The following is a 20542-nucleotide window of genomic DNA, read 5'->3' as shown; positions in this document are numbered from 1 at the left end:
TGAGAGTTCAAGGGCTCGCAAGCCAGATGCAAAAGAGAAAATTTGATGCTCCATTTGATGCAGAACCGTTTCAAGTTGTGTCTACACAGGGACACAAGGTGACTGCCCAGCACCTTGGGAGCTTCATTTACCAAAGACTCTTCTCACTTTCAGCGTTAATTACTTGTTCAGCAGATCCACATGCCAAGGAAGAGACTGACTCACCAGTGACTGCTGTTGCCTTTCCACCATCAACACAGACCCTGGGCATGGATGGTGATGGTTCCCAGTTTCCAGTTACAAAATCCAGTTCGGTGGGAGTCACTAACTCATGCATTCAGTAAGACACGTGTAATCACTCACTTAAACAGTCAGTCACGAACCTACTACATCCTCCATTCAGACACTTATACACCCACTCCTTCTTCAATACAGGTTGGAATATATATAATATTATTTAAACTTTAAAGAAAAACACAGTCACTTGATGATGTCATCAGTGATGTCATTAGTGATGTCATTTGAGATGTCATCAGTGATGCCACTGACCATGACATGAATGATTTAATATGTACATCATCAGCAGTGCATTGCGGGGGCGCAAGTTATATAACAGGGGAATTTCTATGGTTTTGTACGAGAGAAATGTCCAACTAACTATAATGTCCCTGAAACCTATGGTTTTTTCATTGAATTTCAAAGGTTTTTATATGCTAATTTCTAACTATAACATGCCTGAAACCTATGGTTTATTCAGGGAATTTCAAAGGTTTTTCAAATGCTAATTTCAAATTATAATGTTCATTAAACCTACGGTTTTTTCAGTAATTTAGAATTATTTTTTTAGTGACATTTTATAACTTTAATATCCTAAAAATAGTTTTTGTAATTTTGTTTGTTTGTTATTAAAAAAATATAATGTCTTCTGTTTTCTTAAATATTAATCTATATATATATTTTTTTGTTGAGAATTAAGTGGAGTCGCGCACCCATTGTGTACCTATCTTGGTGGGTGTACGGATTCAAACCGCCATATTGGCAAAGTCGTGAAGGATGCGCGTTTCAGCCAGCCCACTCCGCTTACGCTTACATGGAGGGAATAACAACGCTATATGTCCCAGGACTTTCCTGTAGTGATCTGCTGATCACGGGTCTAGTTGTCAGCATGCCACAGCCACTCCCTCATGGCTGGTTTACACCCACACCACACCCATGCAGCACAGGCATCACAGGACATGTGACCCTGCCAATAAAAAGGGCTGGGCGCACATGCTCGACGCCGTTTTCACTCTCTACCTGGGTGTATCCGAATGCTTATTATGTTGATGGCAGCCAAGGCACTTTGGCTGACACTGGCCTCCCACAAGGTGGCGATGACTTGAGGTGCACAGAGTTGGTGGCAGCCGGAGCACTTTGCTGGACACTGGCCTCCTACCATGTGGCAATGACTTTAGGTGCACAGAGTTGGTGCCACGGGAGTTGAGCGGGTGTGCAACCTGTGATGATGGGTAGGCCTTGTTACATCATCCTGCCAATCAAGACCCAATTTGAATTGTGAGCTTGGCTGGACCGCGTGTACGCCAAAGGCAGCTGGCTGTACAGATATGACTCCTAAGCGCGGTGCAGCAGGATGCACTGAGGGACTGTGCCGCGGAATCCAGCAATGGCTGAGGAGGTTGCTCCGGCACGTGGTGGGCCCTCTTGGAGACACGCCGGTGGCGGCAGGTGAGCATTGATGTCTGGGTGCGCAGGGTTGGGCAGTCATCGCTAGGCGGAGGACTGGTCTGGGGACAAGTGCTGGGATGTTTACGATAGATGTAGGAATCATGCACACTGCCTGAGAATTTTGTGACAACATTAGTGTACAGGCTCCAGTGGTCCAGTTTTGCCTGCACATTGTTGGAATCCGTGTGGTTTCTGTTGCGGCGATTGTGTGCAGTGTCTGTAGGGGGCACAAGTAGTACATGTGTGCAGTCAGTTGCCAACAACACGTGCAGGAAGCCTGCTATGGCGTGGTTCCCTTGCTTGGTCTCCAACAGTACCTACGCAGTGTGGGTGAAGTGAACATGCAGGTGTATCAAGCTGAAACGAACAGTGATGCTTACATTGAGACCGTAACAGAAGTTTGTGTGGTTTGTGTGGTTTTAACGTTCCTTTTGTTTCCTACAAAGGTTAGGACCATACAAACTTCTGTTACAGTCATTTTGGGCAGGATTGGTCATACCTGTAAGCATTCCGGTTTGTCCAGGTGCAATACATTGTACCATATTACGTGTGTGACCATACTAACGCTTGACCATTGTCTTAATTTATCCAACAGGTTTATGAATACAGACTTTTGGGATTTCCAGGACGATCTACAGTTATTTTGATCCACAATTTGATGTTCCCCATTGGCAATGCCACTCGTTGTTTGATGTTTTTGTGTTGCTAATTTATGTTTGTTTTTTTTTTAAATACTGTTTTTCCACTACTGTTGACTACTAGACTTCTTGGATCTGGAGCACAGAGTCGTGAAGCAACGGTTGGGGTTGGTTGTGCAGGAATACTACGAAGTGGGCCGAGCGGGTGGTGCGGATACAGGGACCCTACGTTGGTTTTGTAAACATGCATCCAAGACATGTGAGGAAGTTTTATAGGGCTGGGTGTGAGACTCCTCCGACTCTCGCAGTTGTTAGTTGGAAGGTGCCAGAGGCCAACAGGTGCAGCACAGCCAGCAGCATTGTCTGCGTAAGGATGTTGACTGTATGCTGTGTTGGTACCGTCAGCCTGTGGGCAATGTGGCAGTGTGCACCAACTTGAGAATGGGGCAATAATTATTTCGCCACTTTTGCTGCACTAAAGTGCCGAAAGCTCGGCGATAAGTCCCCACTGTTGGGTTATAAGGTGACTCTAAAACGAGCCCTTGTGTTTATTAGGACTTTGTTGTAGCTACATGCGAATCACAAGAAAAAAGATGAAAAAACAAGAAAAGTGGGCATGGTACAAACACCCTGACCACCTAGGCCTGCTTAGGGGATTCCACAAAAAGCCACAGGGCAAAATAATTATTACTATTTTATTTTAAAAAAGGAGCTTGGTGCATGAATTCGTACGAAAAGATAAAAAATAATGAAGGGGCATATTCTCAAGGACTTATAGCTGAGTTATTGGCACTTTAGCGCAGCGAAAGAATTATCATCCCAATCTCACCCAGGTGAAAACTGCCGATATAGCCAGTTTTCCAGCGATAGCTTCCGCAAAAAACATCGCCACAAATTAGAGCGACCACTAACGCTAATGATATGCAGAGTAGGCGTTCCTGTGCAAAAAAAACCACGAAAACACCACTTCTCGATATTTTCAATGACCAGCCGAATCTGCGATCCAAAAACAGGCAAAAAGCTGCATCAGAAGTAAGAATTTAACATCTACCTTATACTGGTGTAAAGCTGGATGACTACCTACAGTATGAAAGGGAGCACAGTGCAGAGCCACATCTGAAGACCAACACATGTCATAGAGCTACTGATCATGCAGTTCCTACACCCAAGAAGGCTACAACACCCTTTGCCCCCACCCCCAGGACCTCCCCCCGGACCGCCCCTTCCCCTCCCCTACTACCACTGAGGCAGCGCAGAACAGGACAGCGGAGCCTCCGAAAATGGCATGGCCCCTCAGCCACACAATAGCTGAATGTTGGGAGAGGTGAGAACCTAGTATGTGTAAAGGAGGCAAGTCCCCCATCAATAACAATGCACACAATGCCAAATGTAGAGGTGATGTGTTGGACAGAACTCACTATGCAGAGCACAGACCTCTCCACGTGTAGATATTCTGCTTGTGCTTGTAGTGTTGTGGACAGTGCACGCAACCATGTTACCTTAGGCAGTGGGGAAGATCTCAGTCATGTAGCTGTGTCATCCCCCCTGCAAGCGGAAGCGGAGTGGGTTGGTCCAACGTATGCCACTTCAGCGTAGAGGTGTGAATAAATAGGCCAGGGCTCTGTGCGTGGCTCACTTCTGGGAAGGCAAATGCATCTGCCAGTGATGCGGCCCTCATCCTGCCACAAGGCCGCCGCCGTGTCCGCCGGCCACCTCGACACACGCCCCCTCCGAATCCAGCGGCACAGCACTGCAGAGTTATGTCTGTACAGACTACTGCCTTCAATGTACACTGCGGACAGCGGGGCTCACAATGCAGATCGAGGCGCAATTGCAGATGACACAGTTCAGTAGACAATAGACATTGCTACCAGGGCGGCCCGCCCCCACCACGTATCATCGCTGGCTATGCACACACTGAATGATTCTGATGCCACTAACTCAGTGCACCACAAGTCACCCCCTTTGGCCTTATTAAGGCAGAATTCATTAGGCAAAAGACATTGCTCCCAGTGCGGCCCGCCCGGATCATGCATCATCGCTGGCTGCACACACGCTGAGTGCTTCAGGTGCCACTAACTCTGTGCAGCTCAAGTGAACGCCACGTGGCTGTTGGCCATTGCTGACCACTGCCTCCGGCCTACACTGCGATCAGCAGGGCTGACAATTCAAATGTAGTCGCAATTGCAGAAGAAGCAGTCCAGTAGGCAACAGACATTGCTACCAGTGCGGCCGGCCCGGACAACACATCATAGCTGGCAACTAACTTTAACATCCCTGAAACCTACATATTTCAAAAATGTATTCCATACATATTTCATCTTTTGTTCCATACACCTACACTGCGGTCAGCAGGGCTCAAAATTTGGATTCAGTCTTGATTTATTAATTGCAGAGTGAATTGTACTCTATGCCCTCGTATTTTGTCAAGAGGAAGTGACAAAAGCATTCCTTGATGTCTGTGCTGACTATTGCCTTCCATCTACACTGCGGACAGCAGGGCTCACAATTCAGATCGAATTGCAATTGCAGATGACACAGTCCAGTAGGGAACATTCATTGCTCCCAGTGCAGCCCCCCCCGCACCATGCATCATCGCTGGCTGCGCACACGCTGAATGCTTCGAATACCACTAACTCAGTGCACCACAAATCACCTTCACGTGGCCTTAGTAAGGCAGAATTGATTAGGCAAAAGACATAGCTCCCAGTGCGGCCCGCCCGGACCACCCATCATCGCTGGCTGCGTACACGCTGAGTGCCACTGCTGCCACTGACTCAGTGCACCTCAAGTCAATACCACATTATTGTGGGCCCTTGCTGACTGCTGCCTCCGGCCTACATTGCAGTCAGCAGGTCTCATACATATCCAATCCAATCCTGTCCTACAAGGACACGCCATCATCGCTGGCTGCGCACACGCTGATCCTCTTCAGGTGCCACTAACTCTGTGCATCACAACTCATGGATCCTTTATGATTGACTTTTGTGCAGTAGACACCCAACACAACAATGTCACCTTAGGCAGAAGGAATATACGAAAGGGACCGTAACAATTTCTTCACATGAGCAAGCTCATCTCTGGTGCCCCTACCGCAGTGCACCACAAGTTATGGACCCTTTACGATACAATCTTTTGTGTGTGATTTAAGATCTGGTGCCCCTACCTTAGTTCACCACAAGTCATGGACCCTTTATGTTTAATTCTCTGTGTGTGATCAATCAATCAATCAATCAATCAGAGTACTTGTAAAGCGCGCTACTTACCCGTGAGGGTTCCAAGACGCTGAGAAGAGGGGGGGTGCTGCTACTGCTCAAAGAGCCAGGTCTTGAGGAGCCTTCTGAAGGTGAGTAGGTCTTGGGTCTGCCGTATGTGGGTAGGGAGGGTGTTCCAGGTCTTGGCGGCGAGGTAGGAGAAGGATCTGCTGCCGGCGGTCGTCTGTTGAATGCGGGGGACAGCGGCGAGGGCGAGGCTGGCGGAGCGGAGCTGGAGAGTGGGGGTATGGAAGCTGAGTCTGCTGTTCAGGTAGGCTGGCCCGGCGTTGTGGAGTGCTTTGTGTGCGTGGGTGAGGAGCTTGAAGGTGATCCTCTTGTCGACGGGGAGCCAGTGTAGGTCTCCCAGGTGGGGGTGATGTTGTTGCGGCAGGGGACATTGACGATCAGTCGGGCGGAGGCGTTTTGGATGCGCTGTAGTCATCGTAGGTGTTTGGCTGGGATTCCTGCATAGAGTGCGTTGCCGTAGTCCAGTCTGCTGCTGACGAGGGCCTGTGTCACCATTCTTCTTGTTTCGGTCGGGTTCCACTTGTAGATCCTGCGGAGCATGTGGAGGGTGTTGTAGCAGGAGGAGGAGACGGCGTTGACCTGTTTCGACATGGAGAGGGAGGAGACGAGGATGAAACCTAGGTTGCGCGCGTGGTCGGTTGGTGTTGATGCTGTTCCCAGTGTGGTCGGTCAACAGGAGTCGTCCCAGGCTGAGGGGGTTGGTCCGAGGATGAGGACTTCCGTATTGTCTGAGTTCAGCTTCAGATGGCTGCTCCTCATCCAGTCGGCGACAGCCTTCATTCCCTCGTGGAGGTTGGTTTTGGCAGAGTGTGGGTCCTTGGTGAGGGAGAGGATGAGCTGGGTGTCGTCGGCATAGGAGATGATATTACGGTCGTGATGGCGGGCCACTTGTGTGAGGGGGTCATGTAGACGTTGAACAGCGTCGGGCTGAGGGATGAGCCCTGGGAGACGCCGCAGAAGATGTTGGTAGCTTCGGATTGGAAGGGTGGGAGGTGGACGCTCTGGATTCTACTGGTGAGGAAGGACGAGCCTTCTCTTGGATTCCGGCTTCTAGGAGGCGTGTCTTTAGAGTGCTATGGCAGACTGTGTCGAAGGCGGCTGACAGGTCCAGGAGGATGATGGCTGATGTTTCGCCATTGTCTAGTTTGCGCCTGATGTCGTCTGTGGCTGCGATGAGGGCTGTCTCGGTGCTGTGGTTTCGTCTGAATCCGGACTGGGACGGGTCCAAGATGTTTTTGTCTTCCAGGTGGCGGGCCAGTTGCATGTTGACGATTTTCTTGATGACCTTTGCCGGGAAGGGGAGCAGGGAGATGGGCCGGAAGTTCTTGAGGTCCTTGGGGTCCACTTTGGGCTTCTTGAGAAGGGTGTGATCCGATGATCACTGTTGTAGTTGTTGCCAGCACCAACCATTCTCTGAGGGCTGGCTTACACTCACTTCACAAGCATCCAGCACAGGCATCACTGGACATGTGACCCTGGTAATAAAAAAGGGCTGGGCGCGCATGCCCGTAGTCATTTCCACTATCTATCTAAATGTGTTCATGTGTTCATTAAGTATGCATGATGGTCCTGGGCCCTACCACATTAAATTGTGCAGTTGATTGCGCACGCAACCATGTTACATCTGGCAGTGGGGAAGACCTTGGTTATGTAACTTTGTCTGGGTCATTCTATGAGTACATGGGTAGAGACTGGTTGATTAGAGTACTGCAAGGAGAGTGTATGGTGAATTTATAAGTGCTTGGGGATTGGTGGAGTGATTGGATAAGTACATATGTTGGCGGAGCCTAACCTCCGAGCACAAGCTTGGCTCAAATTAGCTGCCAACCAGTGGCAACCCCAGTGGAGCGTCAGGATTGCAAACCAAGCCTCGGGAGACCCGACACTACGCACGGAGCACGAGTAGCCACCGCGCGAATCCTGGGGCACCCGCCGTCTTTGCTACAGGATCCCCCCAGCCTTTGCTCTAGTACCCTGGGTTCCCACCCACTAAAATCTGGGCCACTGGCTAGCGGGAATACCGCTAGTATTGCTCTAGTACCCTGAATTCCTAGCAATACTAGCGGGAATACCGTTAGTATTGCTCTAGTACCCTGAATTCCTTTACAAGTTCATATTTAAAGAACACTCTACACCAACGCATTTCGACCTAGCAAGCAATATTGTGAATAATACATATTGTGCTGTGTAATCCTGTAAACAGAATAATTATGCCAATTTGCCAAATTAACATCATATTGTATGTATGGAACATGGGTACGAATTATGGCAAAGTACCAATTTTTATACAAATCATTTTTTAAAACCAGGTGTACCCATTTCATGTGGAGATATTAAAGTCTAGTAGTTACTAGCGACATATATATTAGATGAGAATCCAGTATTTCCCATTTGCTAAATGTCAATTGTTAATGTTTCAATAGTGTTTTGCATATATATTTGGTCATATAGTATCGGCCATGCTGTCTTCTAGGTATAGTACCCACTTATAGTCTAATCACAATAATATCTCCTTTATGTTTTTATTGCAATCAGGTTATTTCTCAATCTTATAGATGTATAAAAAGTTCTTCATTGTTATTAAGGCCCTGTAGGTGTTTTAGGCTTAAGTCTGATTATATATCTCGATTCCAATTGTCTCCGTTTTTTAGTCCTGTCTCCCCCACGTTCATTTTGCTGCACCATGTCCAGTCAAAAATGTCATAGATTTCCAGTGATGAGCATTGATACCTTTAGTTGGAGGTATTCTAAATTCACATAGAATTAGAAAATTGTCCAAAGTGGTTGGTCGTCAAGGATCTGGAGAGTTTGAATGCTTCTGGAAAACGGTTGCAGATAAAATAATTGATAAACATAGGGTGATGTAGAAAGATGGAAAGGTAGAAGGGCGAGAAAGAAAGAAGACACAATTGTGAATAAGGGTGTGGTTTCATCTCCTTTGCTTCCATTAAAAGAAACAGAGCTTGTTTAAATGATATTTCCAATGAGAGAAGTTCCAGGTGGTGGATATGTTCATATTCATTGGTCAAGATAGGATATATTATCTTTTACAAATGATCTTCCCAGATTAAGAGAGAAACCACCTAATGGTACAAGCAAGTAGAAAGATTTATGAAAGTTTCAAAAGTTTTGTTAAAAGACTTGGATGGCCTTTTTAATATTGTAGTTCCAGCTGGTTTGTGGGCAGAGTGTAAGATTGCAGTTGATTGGCCGAAAGATGAATATTATAGAGATATTAAAACAGGAGCACCCTCGGACGAAGTGATGAAGAAATAATACCAAGTGATTACTTATTTGAAGGTTAAAATTTCCCCAAAAGAAACAGACTGGGTTAAGATTGACAGGACAATGCAGGAATCAAAAGAATCAGTACACGCTTATTAAGAAAGACTTTTACAGGTGTTAAAACAGTATAGTGAGTTTGGGAATATCAAAGATAAAACTATGGGACAGTTTGTTTATAGGTTTTTGTTTGGATTGTAACCAGAGATTAGTGCAATGATTCAGCAACACTTGATCTGTTGGCAGAGTAAGACAATTGATGACATTTTGAGAAATGCAAAATATTGTAGTGATGACATTGAGTCCATACATAAGAAGTTGAAGGAAAAAGGTATGTGGGCACAGGTGAAAGTAGCAAATCAGAAAAATAGGAATTATGCTGATGGTTCACAAGTGAAGTTTCAGATGAATGGACAGAATCAGAATTTTCAAAGAGGTCAAATGGTGCCCATGAATATTGTACCGAATGGAATGGTTCAGGTGCAGATGCCTGAAAAAGGTAGAGGCAAGGGTAATAAAGAAAAAATGAAAAAGAAATATCAATGTCATGGATGCGGTAGGGAAACAACCTTTACAATGCAGTCATTACATCACACTACATTTACAACGCAGACATTACATTGTAACATCCTTTACAACACATGTAACTACAACGCAGCCATTACATTGCATGTCACTACAATGCATGTCATTACAACGCATGTCACTACAACGTAAGCATTACATCGCATGTCATTACAGCACATATCATTACACCGCATAGTATCCCTACACTATCCATCACTTACACTACTGTTGCACCCACTGGAGTTAGAATAGTAATTTTACCCCTACATTATCCAACTCTTACCCTACTGTTACACCCACTGGAGTTAGAATAGTAATTTTTATCCCTACACTATCCAACACTTACCTTAAATGTAATGTAATTGTATGCACTGTAATGTAATGCGTTGAAATGATATTATGCGATGTAATGGAATGCGTTGTAAATGTAGTTTTAAAAAATGCGTTGTAATGGCATGCGATGTATAATGATGCGTTGCAAAGGATGTTGTGATGTAAAAACTGCATTGTAAAGGCATGTGCGGTAAATGTATTCATTGTAAGATCATACATTCATGCGGTCAGTCAGGACATTGGAGGAACGAATGTAAGGTTATACAGAATAGTAATGGAATGGAACAAGATTTTAATCCACAGATGCACATTGGGGTGGTTGTGAATCAACAACTGCAGCAGCAGCAACAGTTAGTCACACCACAGGTACAACAGGTACAAGTGCCTCAAGCACCTATGCCAAATAATGTGAATGCTCAGGTACAGAGATACAGTGTGGATGCTGGATTTCACATGAGTGAACAAGTTGGTAAGAATCAAAATGTACAAATGGTTCCGCAATATTGGTTGCAATGTTTTGAGAGTGATTCAGATTAATCTCAATGACGGTGCCTGAGGGGGGAGGAAGAGTGTGTGCTTGGCGTAACTCTGGAGGTAGATCAGTCTAGTCCGTATGTTGATAGAAAAGTGGAAGGTAATGACCTTACATTTCTTGTGGACACTGGTGCTACCCGTTCTACTGTGAGAATAGCAGAAATTCCAAACCTACCCCTCTCAGGAAAAACTATCCAAGTTATGGTGTAGTGTATTTCCTATATTCCCTATAGGCTCTGTGCATTGGAATAATATATCCTAAGGATTTGACGTAGGACTTATGTCTACTAGGTCTCTATCGAATATATTAGACTTAATTGTGAGTGCCAGCTAGCTCAGAGGTCACGAGAAACTTTCCTGAATAAACAAGAAAGGATTAGTTTCTGACAACATCATAAACATGACAACTTTGTGTCCCCAAGATAAAACTGATCTTCAGAGTCGTGGAAACAATAGATAGATATTTTACTCAGTCATTCGTGCATGCTTCATTTCACCAGAGGTGCAGAGAAATAGAGAGACGGGCGATTTCAATAAAAATTATTTATTGAACAGTCTTCTTTCTCATGCCGAAGAAATGAACTGCTACAATGGTAATACTGGCTGTAAAGTATAATGCGTACAGCAAGAAGAGTATTATGTAATAATACTGTAAAAGCATGGTATGGTTTCTAAGCCATAAAATGCATACAGAAATAAATAAAGACTGAAAGTACTCAACTGGTGCTTCTAAAATACACCTACCCCGATGTACCTAACCTAAGTCTAGTACGAGGGAAGAAGTAAGTGTGGTGTAGCATGAGTTTAGTATTCTTTTGCCAAGAATCTATCCAAGATTTCTTTTAGGGTCTAATCAGCTCCGTACCTTGGTTTAGAATGAAGGAGGTCTGGTATCTCTCTGTCTCAGGACTCGATTTCCCAACACCTAGTATTACCTTCAGAAAAGGTATTACACTTTTTAATATTCTTAGCCCTAGCTATCCTAGAGAGGTTTCGAAAAGTAACTGGTTAAGTTACCAACCGAAAGGTTTTTATTGCTGTGGTAATTGTAGTTCATGCACATGGGCCGTGAGGAGAATTAATGAATTTAGCTACAACAATACAGATGTCTATAAGATTAATACTTTTATCAATTGTGATACAACCTTGGTCGTATATGTAATTGTATGTTCCTGCATGAAAATTTATGTAGGTAGCACCATCCGTAGATTAAGAGATAGGATGGTTGAACACTTTAGAGCGGTCAAAAATGGAGACAGCAGATAACCTATAGCAGCGCACATGGTACAAAATCATGATGATAAACAGATTCATAAATTCAGTTATCATGGAATTGATCATGTAAAAATGGATAGGAGGGGTGGTAACAGAACTTTACAATTAAGACGTAGAGAGGCCATGTGGATAATGAAATTGAAGGCTGTGGAACGGGGAATTAATCTCGATTCAGAATTACAATACTTTTTGGGTCAATAATATGAAGATTTCTGCTAATGATTGGAACTAGTGTAATAATTGACTGTATAATCAATAGTGTGTTACTCCTGCTGATAAAACTATTAGATGGTTTCAATTTGCTGCCAATAGGAGACTTACAAGATTGGATCACTTGCGGATGGATTCATTATGTATAAGATTTGTAAAGGATAATTATACCATGGTTCAAATTATATGTGGGGATGTTTATACTGTGTTACAGATTCGATACTTACAATTTATGTAATTTTAAATTTGAAACTAATGAAGCACTTACTGATTTGTATTAACTTGATATGCCCTTGGTACAGTTATATATGAATTTGTTCTTGATATGAAAATATTCTTCTTTTTGTCTCTCCTCTGATACCTCAAACTTCCTTTCCTACCTTTTTGACTGGAGTCTAATTATGGAGTTTTATGTAGATGTTAACTACTAACTCACAAATGACATCTTATCGTGTGAAATACGATTGGCCCAGTGGGACTGTCTTTTTGTTTCAAGCGAAGGATGTTACGAGTTCGAGATCGCGTATGAATGTGCCGATTGACCCGGCTAATTTTTTTAGAATAGCAAGTATTTCTTATTGTAAGTTTAGATATGATTATGGTGCTTTTTATAGTGAGATCATTTATCAAATATTTTTCTTTTGTATTAATTCTTAATTTTGTATAATACTTCCGTCAGTAACAATGGAAATAGATGACGGAATGAGTTTTCCTATGGGGAACGTGAGTCTGGATTGAGTCGGAGTTTCGAATATTTCTTCCCTGGAATTGGTAAAAATAAGGGCTGACATGGACATAACTTTCTTTTTACTTATTATCGAGAATTGAGCAGAGAACTACAATAATCTCTTCTCGGTTAACTTACGCGTATAGTTCAAAATATTTTGATCTTTTAAAGATGGCGCCCACGGGATCTAGCTTTATTAACACTGCTTGTAATGGCGCTCATTCAGTACGCGAATGAACTTTTTGGAGGGACTGACAGATTAGTCTCGGTGAGTGATGCGTGTTGTAATCTTTGTAGTTGATAATAGAAATTGTTTACGGAAGAGCCTTTAATGACTGATGGTTATTTTTACTGCAGGTCACGTACTCGTGAATTTTCCAATTTCAAGATACTTGAGGTGAGAATAACGGGTTTTAGACGCCTATTAGTAGGTGATTTGGGAGGTATATGTGAATATTTTGTTCTATATTTTTCATACGACTTACAGGATTGGGAGATATTTCCGGACATCAGGAAGTACAGGAATTTCTAATGCTATTGGTTGCATAGTTACAGGTGAGCAAATACATTTTAGAATTTTAAGACAGCTAGGAAATAATATTGGAATATGGAGAGTATATTGTCCTTTTGCTTACATTGCAGGACGATTTTCGATTAACTTTTAGTAACGGTGATTACTGGATACATATTGTTATTCGTCATATCAGCTCACAGAACTCAGGTGAGATGACAAATAATATCTTCATAACAATTACAGTAATATTAAGGAACCTTGGTTAATTCAACTTATGGACTGAGTGCCATTTATGGCTTAATGGGATTAATACTGAGGGTACACTGTGTTACATGATGTGTACTTTCACAGTATTGACGGCGTACATTGCCTATTTATTGATTGTTAGAAGGATGTTATATCTTGAGGATGATTGTTCACTTAATCTTGAGCTGTTACACTAGATCGATTAATGCAGATTTGGAAAATTTGGGAGTATCCGGAACTTTAATTTCTTTTACAGTGGACGAACGAAAGATTTTTTGGGATGTTTAAGGATTGGGAAATTTGGAATTTGAGTTTGAAGGTGAATTATATTTTCTTTCCAGTACTTTCTATCTCTTGGTGGTAATGCGCACTATGGTTAAGCTCAACCCTTGTTGGTTTGTTGTATACTTCTGTTTTCTGCTCTTGACACAAATATGGTGACTTTTCTCGTCTTACTCATATCATCTCTTTAATAATGCTGAATTTTAATTTTAATTGTTACCTTAAAAATGGTGTTATTATTAGTACTGTATTGATTTGTATATTGTCTATTTTGAGTTGCATCCCTGACGAAGTCAATTTGCTCAAATTAGTGCAAGACGAAACACGTGTTGGCTGCCTTTTGCAATTGGTGATGATTTTGGTTAATAAAAGACATTGGATGTCTTTACTACTGGATTATTTGTACTAAGAAAAATTGAGAAGAATTTTCCTTTTGGACAACGACAAGGATTGAAAGCACGATATTGGTGTTGAGACAAACGAACTGTGATAAACTTTGTTTTTTTCTTGGTTGTACCTAATGTCAAATGATTTGATTACTATAATTAAATATTTTGTATTGCTTATTTTAGTAAGTGCTCAGGGAGGAACTGTTAGTTTTTGAATATCCACTTAGTGGATACTGTGGGGTTGTTTGGCAGCCGACCCCTTCCCTCCCTTTAGAGGCACTGTTAGGACTTCTGATCTAATTACTACACCCTGACTGACGGAAGTGTGCCCTGTCTAAACCTGGTTGCCAGGATGGTATGTTGAGGTGTATATATATTCTGCTATAGGATGGTCTCGACTTTTCTTCTGTAACTAGGAGACATTTCATAAATGTAATTTTGTGATTCATTCAGTTAGCATTGCCAATATCATATTATATGCTTACAATGAAATCATTGCTTTTAAATGCGTATTGTACAAATGCTCATTTTATATGTACAACCATTTTCAAATGCATTTTATGTGTTTTTGGGTGGGATTGCATACACATGCTTTAGATATGTTTTAAAGTACTTAAATTTAGTAATGTTGAACATTAATAAAGTGTAGTGGGTGTTGTAAAGCATTTCAGGACCCAGGTGTAATTTTCCCGATTCATGCCCTTATATAGGTATAAATCACCATGTCCTTATATAGTATTAGAAAACAATGGTCCATAGACTATAAATTATCAATACCACAATTTGTCGGTGCTTGATTATTCAAGAGTGTAAGATTCTACTCTAAGTCAATAAATGCATCAATATAGCAAAAAGCAACAGCAGAAAATAAATTTCATGGCAATTTATTCATTTATCGCCACTCATTAAGAGTTGGATAACTTACAATACATCTGGGTCACACAGGTTGCCCCAAAGGGAGCGTGCACAATAGAAAAAAGTGAATTAAATAGTGTTGAGTGATGAAAAGGAAAGGAAGAATTACGGAAAATAGTGATATACAAATTCAAAAAACTTTATGCACTACAATCACGAATCAGCAATCATCCATGTTGTACAGCCTGGCCTTGAATGAATGATACCATGATGTTGTTACATTTGAAGTACAGATATGTGTCATAAATTAAGATGCACATAGGAATAAAACGGAAAAATATAGGTCCAGGTACAATATCAGAGAGGCGTCGACGTTTCGACTCGACTTGGGGCCTGACGGTTAGTTATGCCTTGGCCATGCGAGTCTTTATCAGGACTATAAAAACAGACAGGCAACCATAAATTTATGGATGACCCTATAAAAGAAAAAGAATGTGTCTATAACAACTGTTGCATCTGGGAATCAAGTAAAGGCTTTATTAAAAAGCCAGGAAATAGATTGCTTACACTCACATCGGAGATGGTACTAATGCTTGTATTTTCTTTTCAATCAATGAAATTTCCTCCTACAAAACAATAAAGTTTTGTTGAAGACCCGGTGCTGATTACAATACTACAAGAGACCTAAATATTAGAAAATGTAAATGACTTGCCTTCTGCAGAGTAATAACTCCCACAGGGTAGGATGGACTTTAATTCCTCTATAAATTGTGATGTTGTTCCTAAAAATAATCAATAGAAACCTTGTATGTACTATCAAGGTAAATCCGACAAAAAATCAGGATGAGGACAATTCCGTTACCTGTTTACTTGGTAGTGTAGATTTAATGGGCTTCTGCGTGTGATTACTGTAAAAAGAGACGTGGCTCGGTGAACCCCTCTAAGTTGGGCCACTGTGGAGAAGGTTAAGGATCACATATTACAAAAGATAATAACCTTAAACTCTTCTTGGTCAAGAAAGAGCTATCTCGAATGGCTTACCAAGCTGAGACAGCCGATAGTCCGTCTGATAAGTTTCTTAGCGTCCTTGCCAGTACGTCACCGGCAATGCTGAAGCACTCATCTTAAGAAGAAACATCAAAAGGACTCTTGCGTATACGCCCCTTAGTGTTAAAAAAAACGGCTGTAATTGACTAGTATACAGGGGAACATAAACCCGGGGTAATTTATTGTGACTGACTCCTAAATAAATTTAATTCAACAGTTGTCAGGGAGCAAGCGATCAGGCGCCTTGATGCGGAGTGTAAACTTCTAATACGGTCGCCATCTTGGATAGAGAAAACCGACATGAGTCTGACCCTCGCTACTAAAGAACGGAACCAGAGTGTAGAGTTTTTAATTTAGCACTATCAGCCGGGCCACAAAAATCTCAAGTATCTAAATCACATTACAAATGACCAAATATAAATATAGATTTTCGAAGGATATAAAGGAAGCATCAGTTGCTCCCGTGGTCGCCATCTTAAATTGGGAAAAACTCCATGAAATTGTCAATTAATCACAATAAGAATCACTCTAAAAAATATAACCATTAAGGGAATAGCTGATATGAATTACATAGGTGAAGAAATGTTATGAATACCCAAAAGGGTGGTATTGGTGATATAGTATGCAGAACTCCCCTGAAAGGAGTAAATGCCATACTTCATGCATTACATTAAATTCAAAACAGGACATTATAGGCATTATATAGACATTATATAGGCATAGAAATCATAACCATATGTAGGCATAGCTCATGCAGTCCAAATACGGCATGGCTACTTCCACTAGTTCCGAAAACTCGGCTTCAGCAGTTAGGGACTTGCCCTTGCTTGAATATTGATTTGTCCAAGAACTCATGGAGTTTTCAAAGAACTGAGACTCTTTGATGACGTTATTATGTCCACCTTCAAGTCAAACTCGGCACCTTCAAGGTATAAATATGCCCACACTTGCCCTAGCAAACACACGGTGGTTTGGAGCAGTTCGACTATCTACTTGCCCGACGCATCCTGCTACAGCAAGCGCCGAAGGAAGCCGACCCTCCGGCAGACGCACTGAAATAGATGCTGTCTTTTCTCCTGCCGAGAAATCCAGCTCCAGTGTTTCCAAGCTCCCCTTGTGCGGTGTTGGGAAATCGAGTCCTGAGACAGAGAGATACCAGACCTCCTTTATTCTAAACCGAGGTATGGAACTGATTAGACCCGAAGAGAAATCTTGGATAGATTCTTGGCAAAAAAGAAACTAAACTTATGCTACACCACACGTACTAGACTTAGGTACATCGGGGTAGGAGTGTTTTAGAAGCACCAGTTGAGTACTTTTAGTCTTTATTTATTTATGTATGTATTTTATGGCTTAGAAACCATACCATGCTTTGACAGTATTATTTTATAATACTCTTTTTGCTGTACGCATTATACTTTACAGCCAGTATTACGATTGTAGCAGTTCATTTCTTCTGCATGAGAAAGAAGACTGTTCAATAAATACTTTTATTGAAAACGCTTGTCTCTCTATTTCTCTGCACCTCTGGTGAAACGAAGCATGCACAAATGACTGAGTAAAATATCTATCTATTGTTTCCACGACTCTGAAGATCAGTTTTATCTTGGGAAAACAAAGTTGTCATGTTTATGCGGTTGTCAGAAACGAATCCCTTCTTGTTTATTCGAGAAAGTTTCTAGTGACCTCTGAGCTAGCTGGCACTCACAATTAAGTCTAATATATTCAATCTATAGGATATATTATTCCAATGCGCAGAGCCTATTGGGAATATAGGGACTACACTACACTGGCTAGAAGTAGATCTTGCCAGCGTTTCTCATCCTAATCCTTCTTTGCTTGTTGTAGGATTTTCTTGTACCTCCCCCTTGTTTCTTTAATGTCATCCATTACTTTTGCTCTAATGGCTCTTGATAGTGACTTGTAGGTCTCTATACATGATTTATTATACCAGGAAGCTGCCCTGAAACAACATTTTGTTTTTGTTTTTTTTGTTTTTGATTAAGAAAAAATTAAGGTCGATGAACATGTCATTATGAACCTGCAAAACAATAGAATTAATATCCTCTGTGTATCACAGTTTTGAAGGGTATCTATCGAACCTTCATCTGTTCTAAAACCTAGTCGTTGTCATTAATCGAAGCCTATCTAACTCTCCTTGTATCGTTTGTAAGCGTGACATCTGCTGTAACCATCTCACCTATCTGGTGATTGGGATTACTAAACTCTGTGCCTGCAGAGATAGTATCAACGGATTATGGTCGCTTTCATTCCGCTCCTGTACTGCCATATCTTAAAGGGAGGACCAAAATTCTACATTGAGGAATATGTAGTCTATACAACTACTTCTCAAACCATTGTTGAAAGTATGAGAACCCGAATTGGACCTCCTATTCACTGCCCTCACACCCCATTCCAGACACAAGCCTTTTAATTGTAAAGCTGCCTGAGTCCATTTTTTAATTGGACTTAAGTCTAGATGGGGAAATATTCCACTGAACATCCTCCTCTACACTGAGATTACCATTGTCTTGGTGTAAGGGCTCAAAAGAACAATTGAAATCCCCTGCTATTATCAGATTGCTGCTTCCCCTATTCTCTCCTAAAAACCTATCAAGAAGGGTGACTGTATTGGATCCTTTACCACCCGGCATCCCTCTTGAAATAACATTGATGATCAATATATCAGGTACATTTGCCAGGCGGAGCCGTATGGCCATGATATCCGGACTGTCGATAAATACTTCCTCCAACTTATAACTTGCTTGCTGTCTAACCCAGAGAGCAAGTCCACCTATAGGCCTACCTCTCCTTCCCCCTCATTGCTGCTTTTGAAAAGTTAAGAAAGCCAGGACGGTACATTTGCTCCAATGACCATGTTTTCTGGAATGCCCAAATGTTGTGGTTTTCAATAAATGTTGACCATTCAGTTGAGGCAGTTTTTAAAGGTAGTCCTGCTATATTCCAGGCAACAATAGAGAAGCTTGACTTTCAATACCCTTGAATAATGGTATTGGGTGTTACCGCAGAATTAGATGCATGAACATTAACCAAAACTTCCGAACTAGAGATACAGGTGGGCATAGGAAACCTTATTAAAGGGGTTTTGTGGGGCCTTTCTCCCTCACCTCAAGACACATTTCAATCCCACTTTGGCAATCACCCCTAAAACGCTATTACTACAAGTGTAAACTCCCCTTAACTTTATAGCATCCCTTTTTTGGGAATTCAACATGGTTGACTACGTTTATTACTGAACCATTCCCTCGGTGCCCTTTGTGTTCTTGATTTTCAATTAAAGTGGGACTGGCTGTTCTTCCCAGTAAATCTATATCCTCTAATGAGGCAAATATTTCAAAACTGTTGCTTAAAGGGACTGAGTGGTTGGGTTGCATAGGCTTGAGGTACCCCCCTCCTCGGACTACACCAAGTATCTCGATTTGTTTTTTAGAAAAAACCCAGTGGGAAGATATTAATACCATCCATCTTAATATAGCAATTACCTGCCCTCTCCAGGATATACTGGACCAAACTCGGAGACCTGAGACTCAAAACCACACATTCTCCAGGTAAAGACTTAGGTGTTTTTCCAACCCGGGGGACTCTATGGGCCATTTTGAATTCAGAGAAAATGTGGTCTTTTATACCTGTCCTAGCACTCAACAAGTGTAAGGACTTGTTTCTTAGTGTTGACCAATGTTCCTGTGCGTTAAGTGGAAGCACTGGGACATTAGCCAAAACAACCATGTATGGGGTAGCTTCAGGAGGGAGGTGTAAAATCGTGTGGGCGTTCGAAATACTACCAACCTTTGTCTGAGAAGGGTGCAAGTAACTCTCGTCCCTGCCAACAAGAATGGTGGCGGGGGTAGCGGGGGTATGCCTCCTTGAGGTAAATAAGTAGCCTCAGTAGCTGTCCCAGCTGAAGATATAGGACTGTATACTTTATTTAAGGATCCCCTTAGTATTGTTTCTGTTCCCCTCGTCGGTTGCGTGTCAGTCCCACCTCCTTTACACACACTAAAATTAGTTGGGGGAGCACTAAGGATACCCTGCTCTATTTTTATACTTCTTTCTTCAATCAAATCAAAATCAATTTTTGTAGTAAGGGCTCTATCAAGGCTGAGAGTTTCAGTTCTAACCGTACCCGAATCTCTTCCTCATTAGGTCGTAATAATGGGTCAGTCATGCCAGTGGGAGTGCGCAGATTTAATGGCATAGTATTGGACTTCTGGCTACCATCGCTCCCGTTAACATCAACCTTGCGTTTGACTACTCTAGATGCCGGATGTTTGGGCTTAGATGGACCGTGTGCCTTTCTTTTTTTTCAATGGAGGTTCACAACTATCAACCTGGCTAGACTTCTGCCCTCTAGTTGTGACCTTAGAATTACAGGGAATGCTTTCCGGGCTGGAAAGAATAGGTGGCTCTGAGTCTAAGAATACAGGGCGAGTCTTGCTGGGTTGGGAAGTTATTTCATCAATATGGACTTGCAATGGGTGGGATGACGATGCAACACTGCTGTATGATGGCTGTGGTTCTAGTGATAGCCTGCGTTTGGTGGATCTGGTGAATTAACACTGATTCTGCTGTAGAGAGAAATGCATCGAGTGTCCCCACGACCCCAGTCCCCAGTGTTTGCTCATTATAACAAGCCCCAA

This window comes from Lissotriton helveticus, chromosome 10 (genome assembly GCF_964261635.1).
Source record: "Lissotriton helveticus chromosome 10, aLisHel1.1, whole genome shotgun sequence".
In the NCBI taxonomy this organism is placed as follows: Eukaryota; Metazoa; Chordata; class Amphibia; order Caudata; family Salamandridae; genus Lissotriton; species Lissotriton helveticus.
This window is presented reverse-complemented; position numbering follows the sequence as displayed.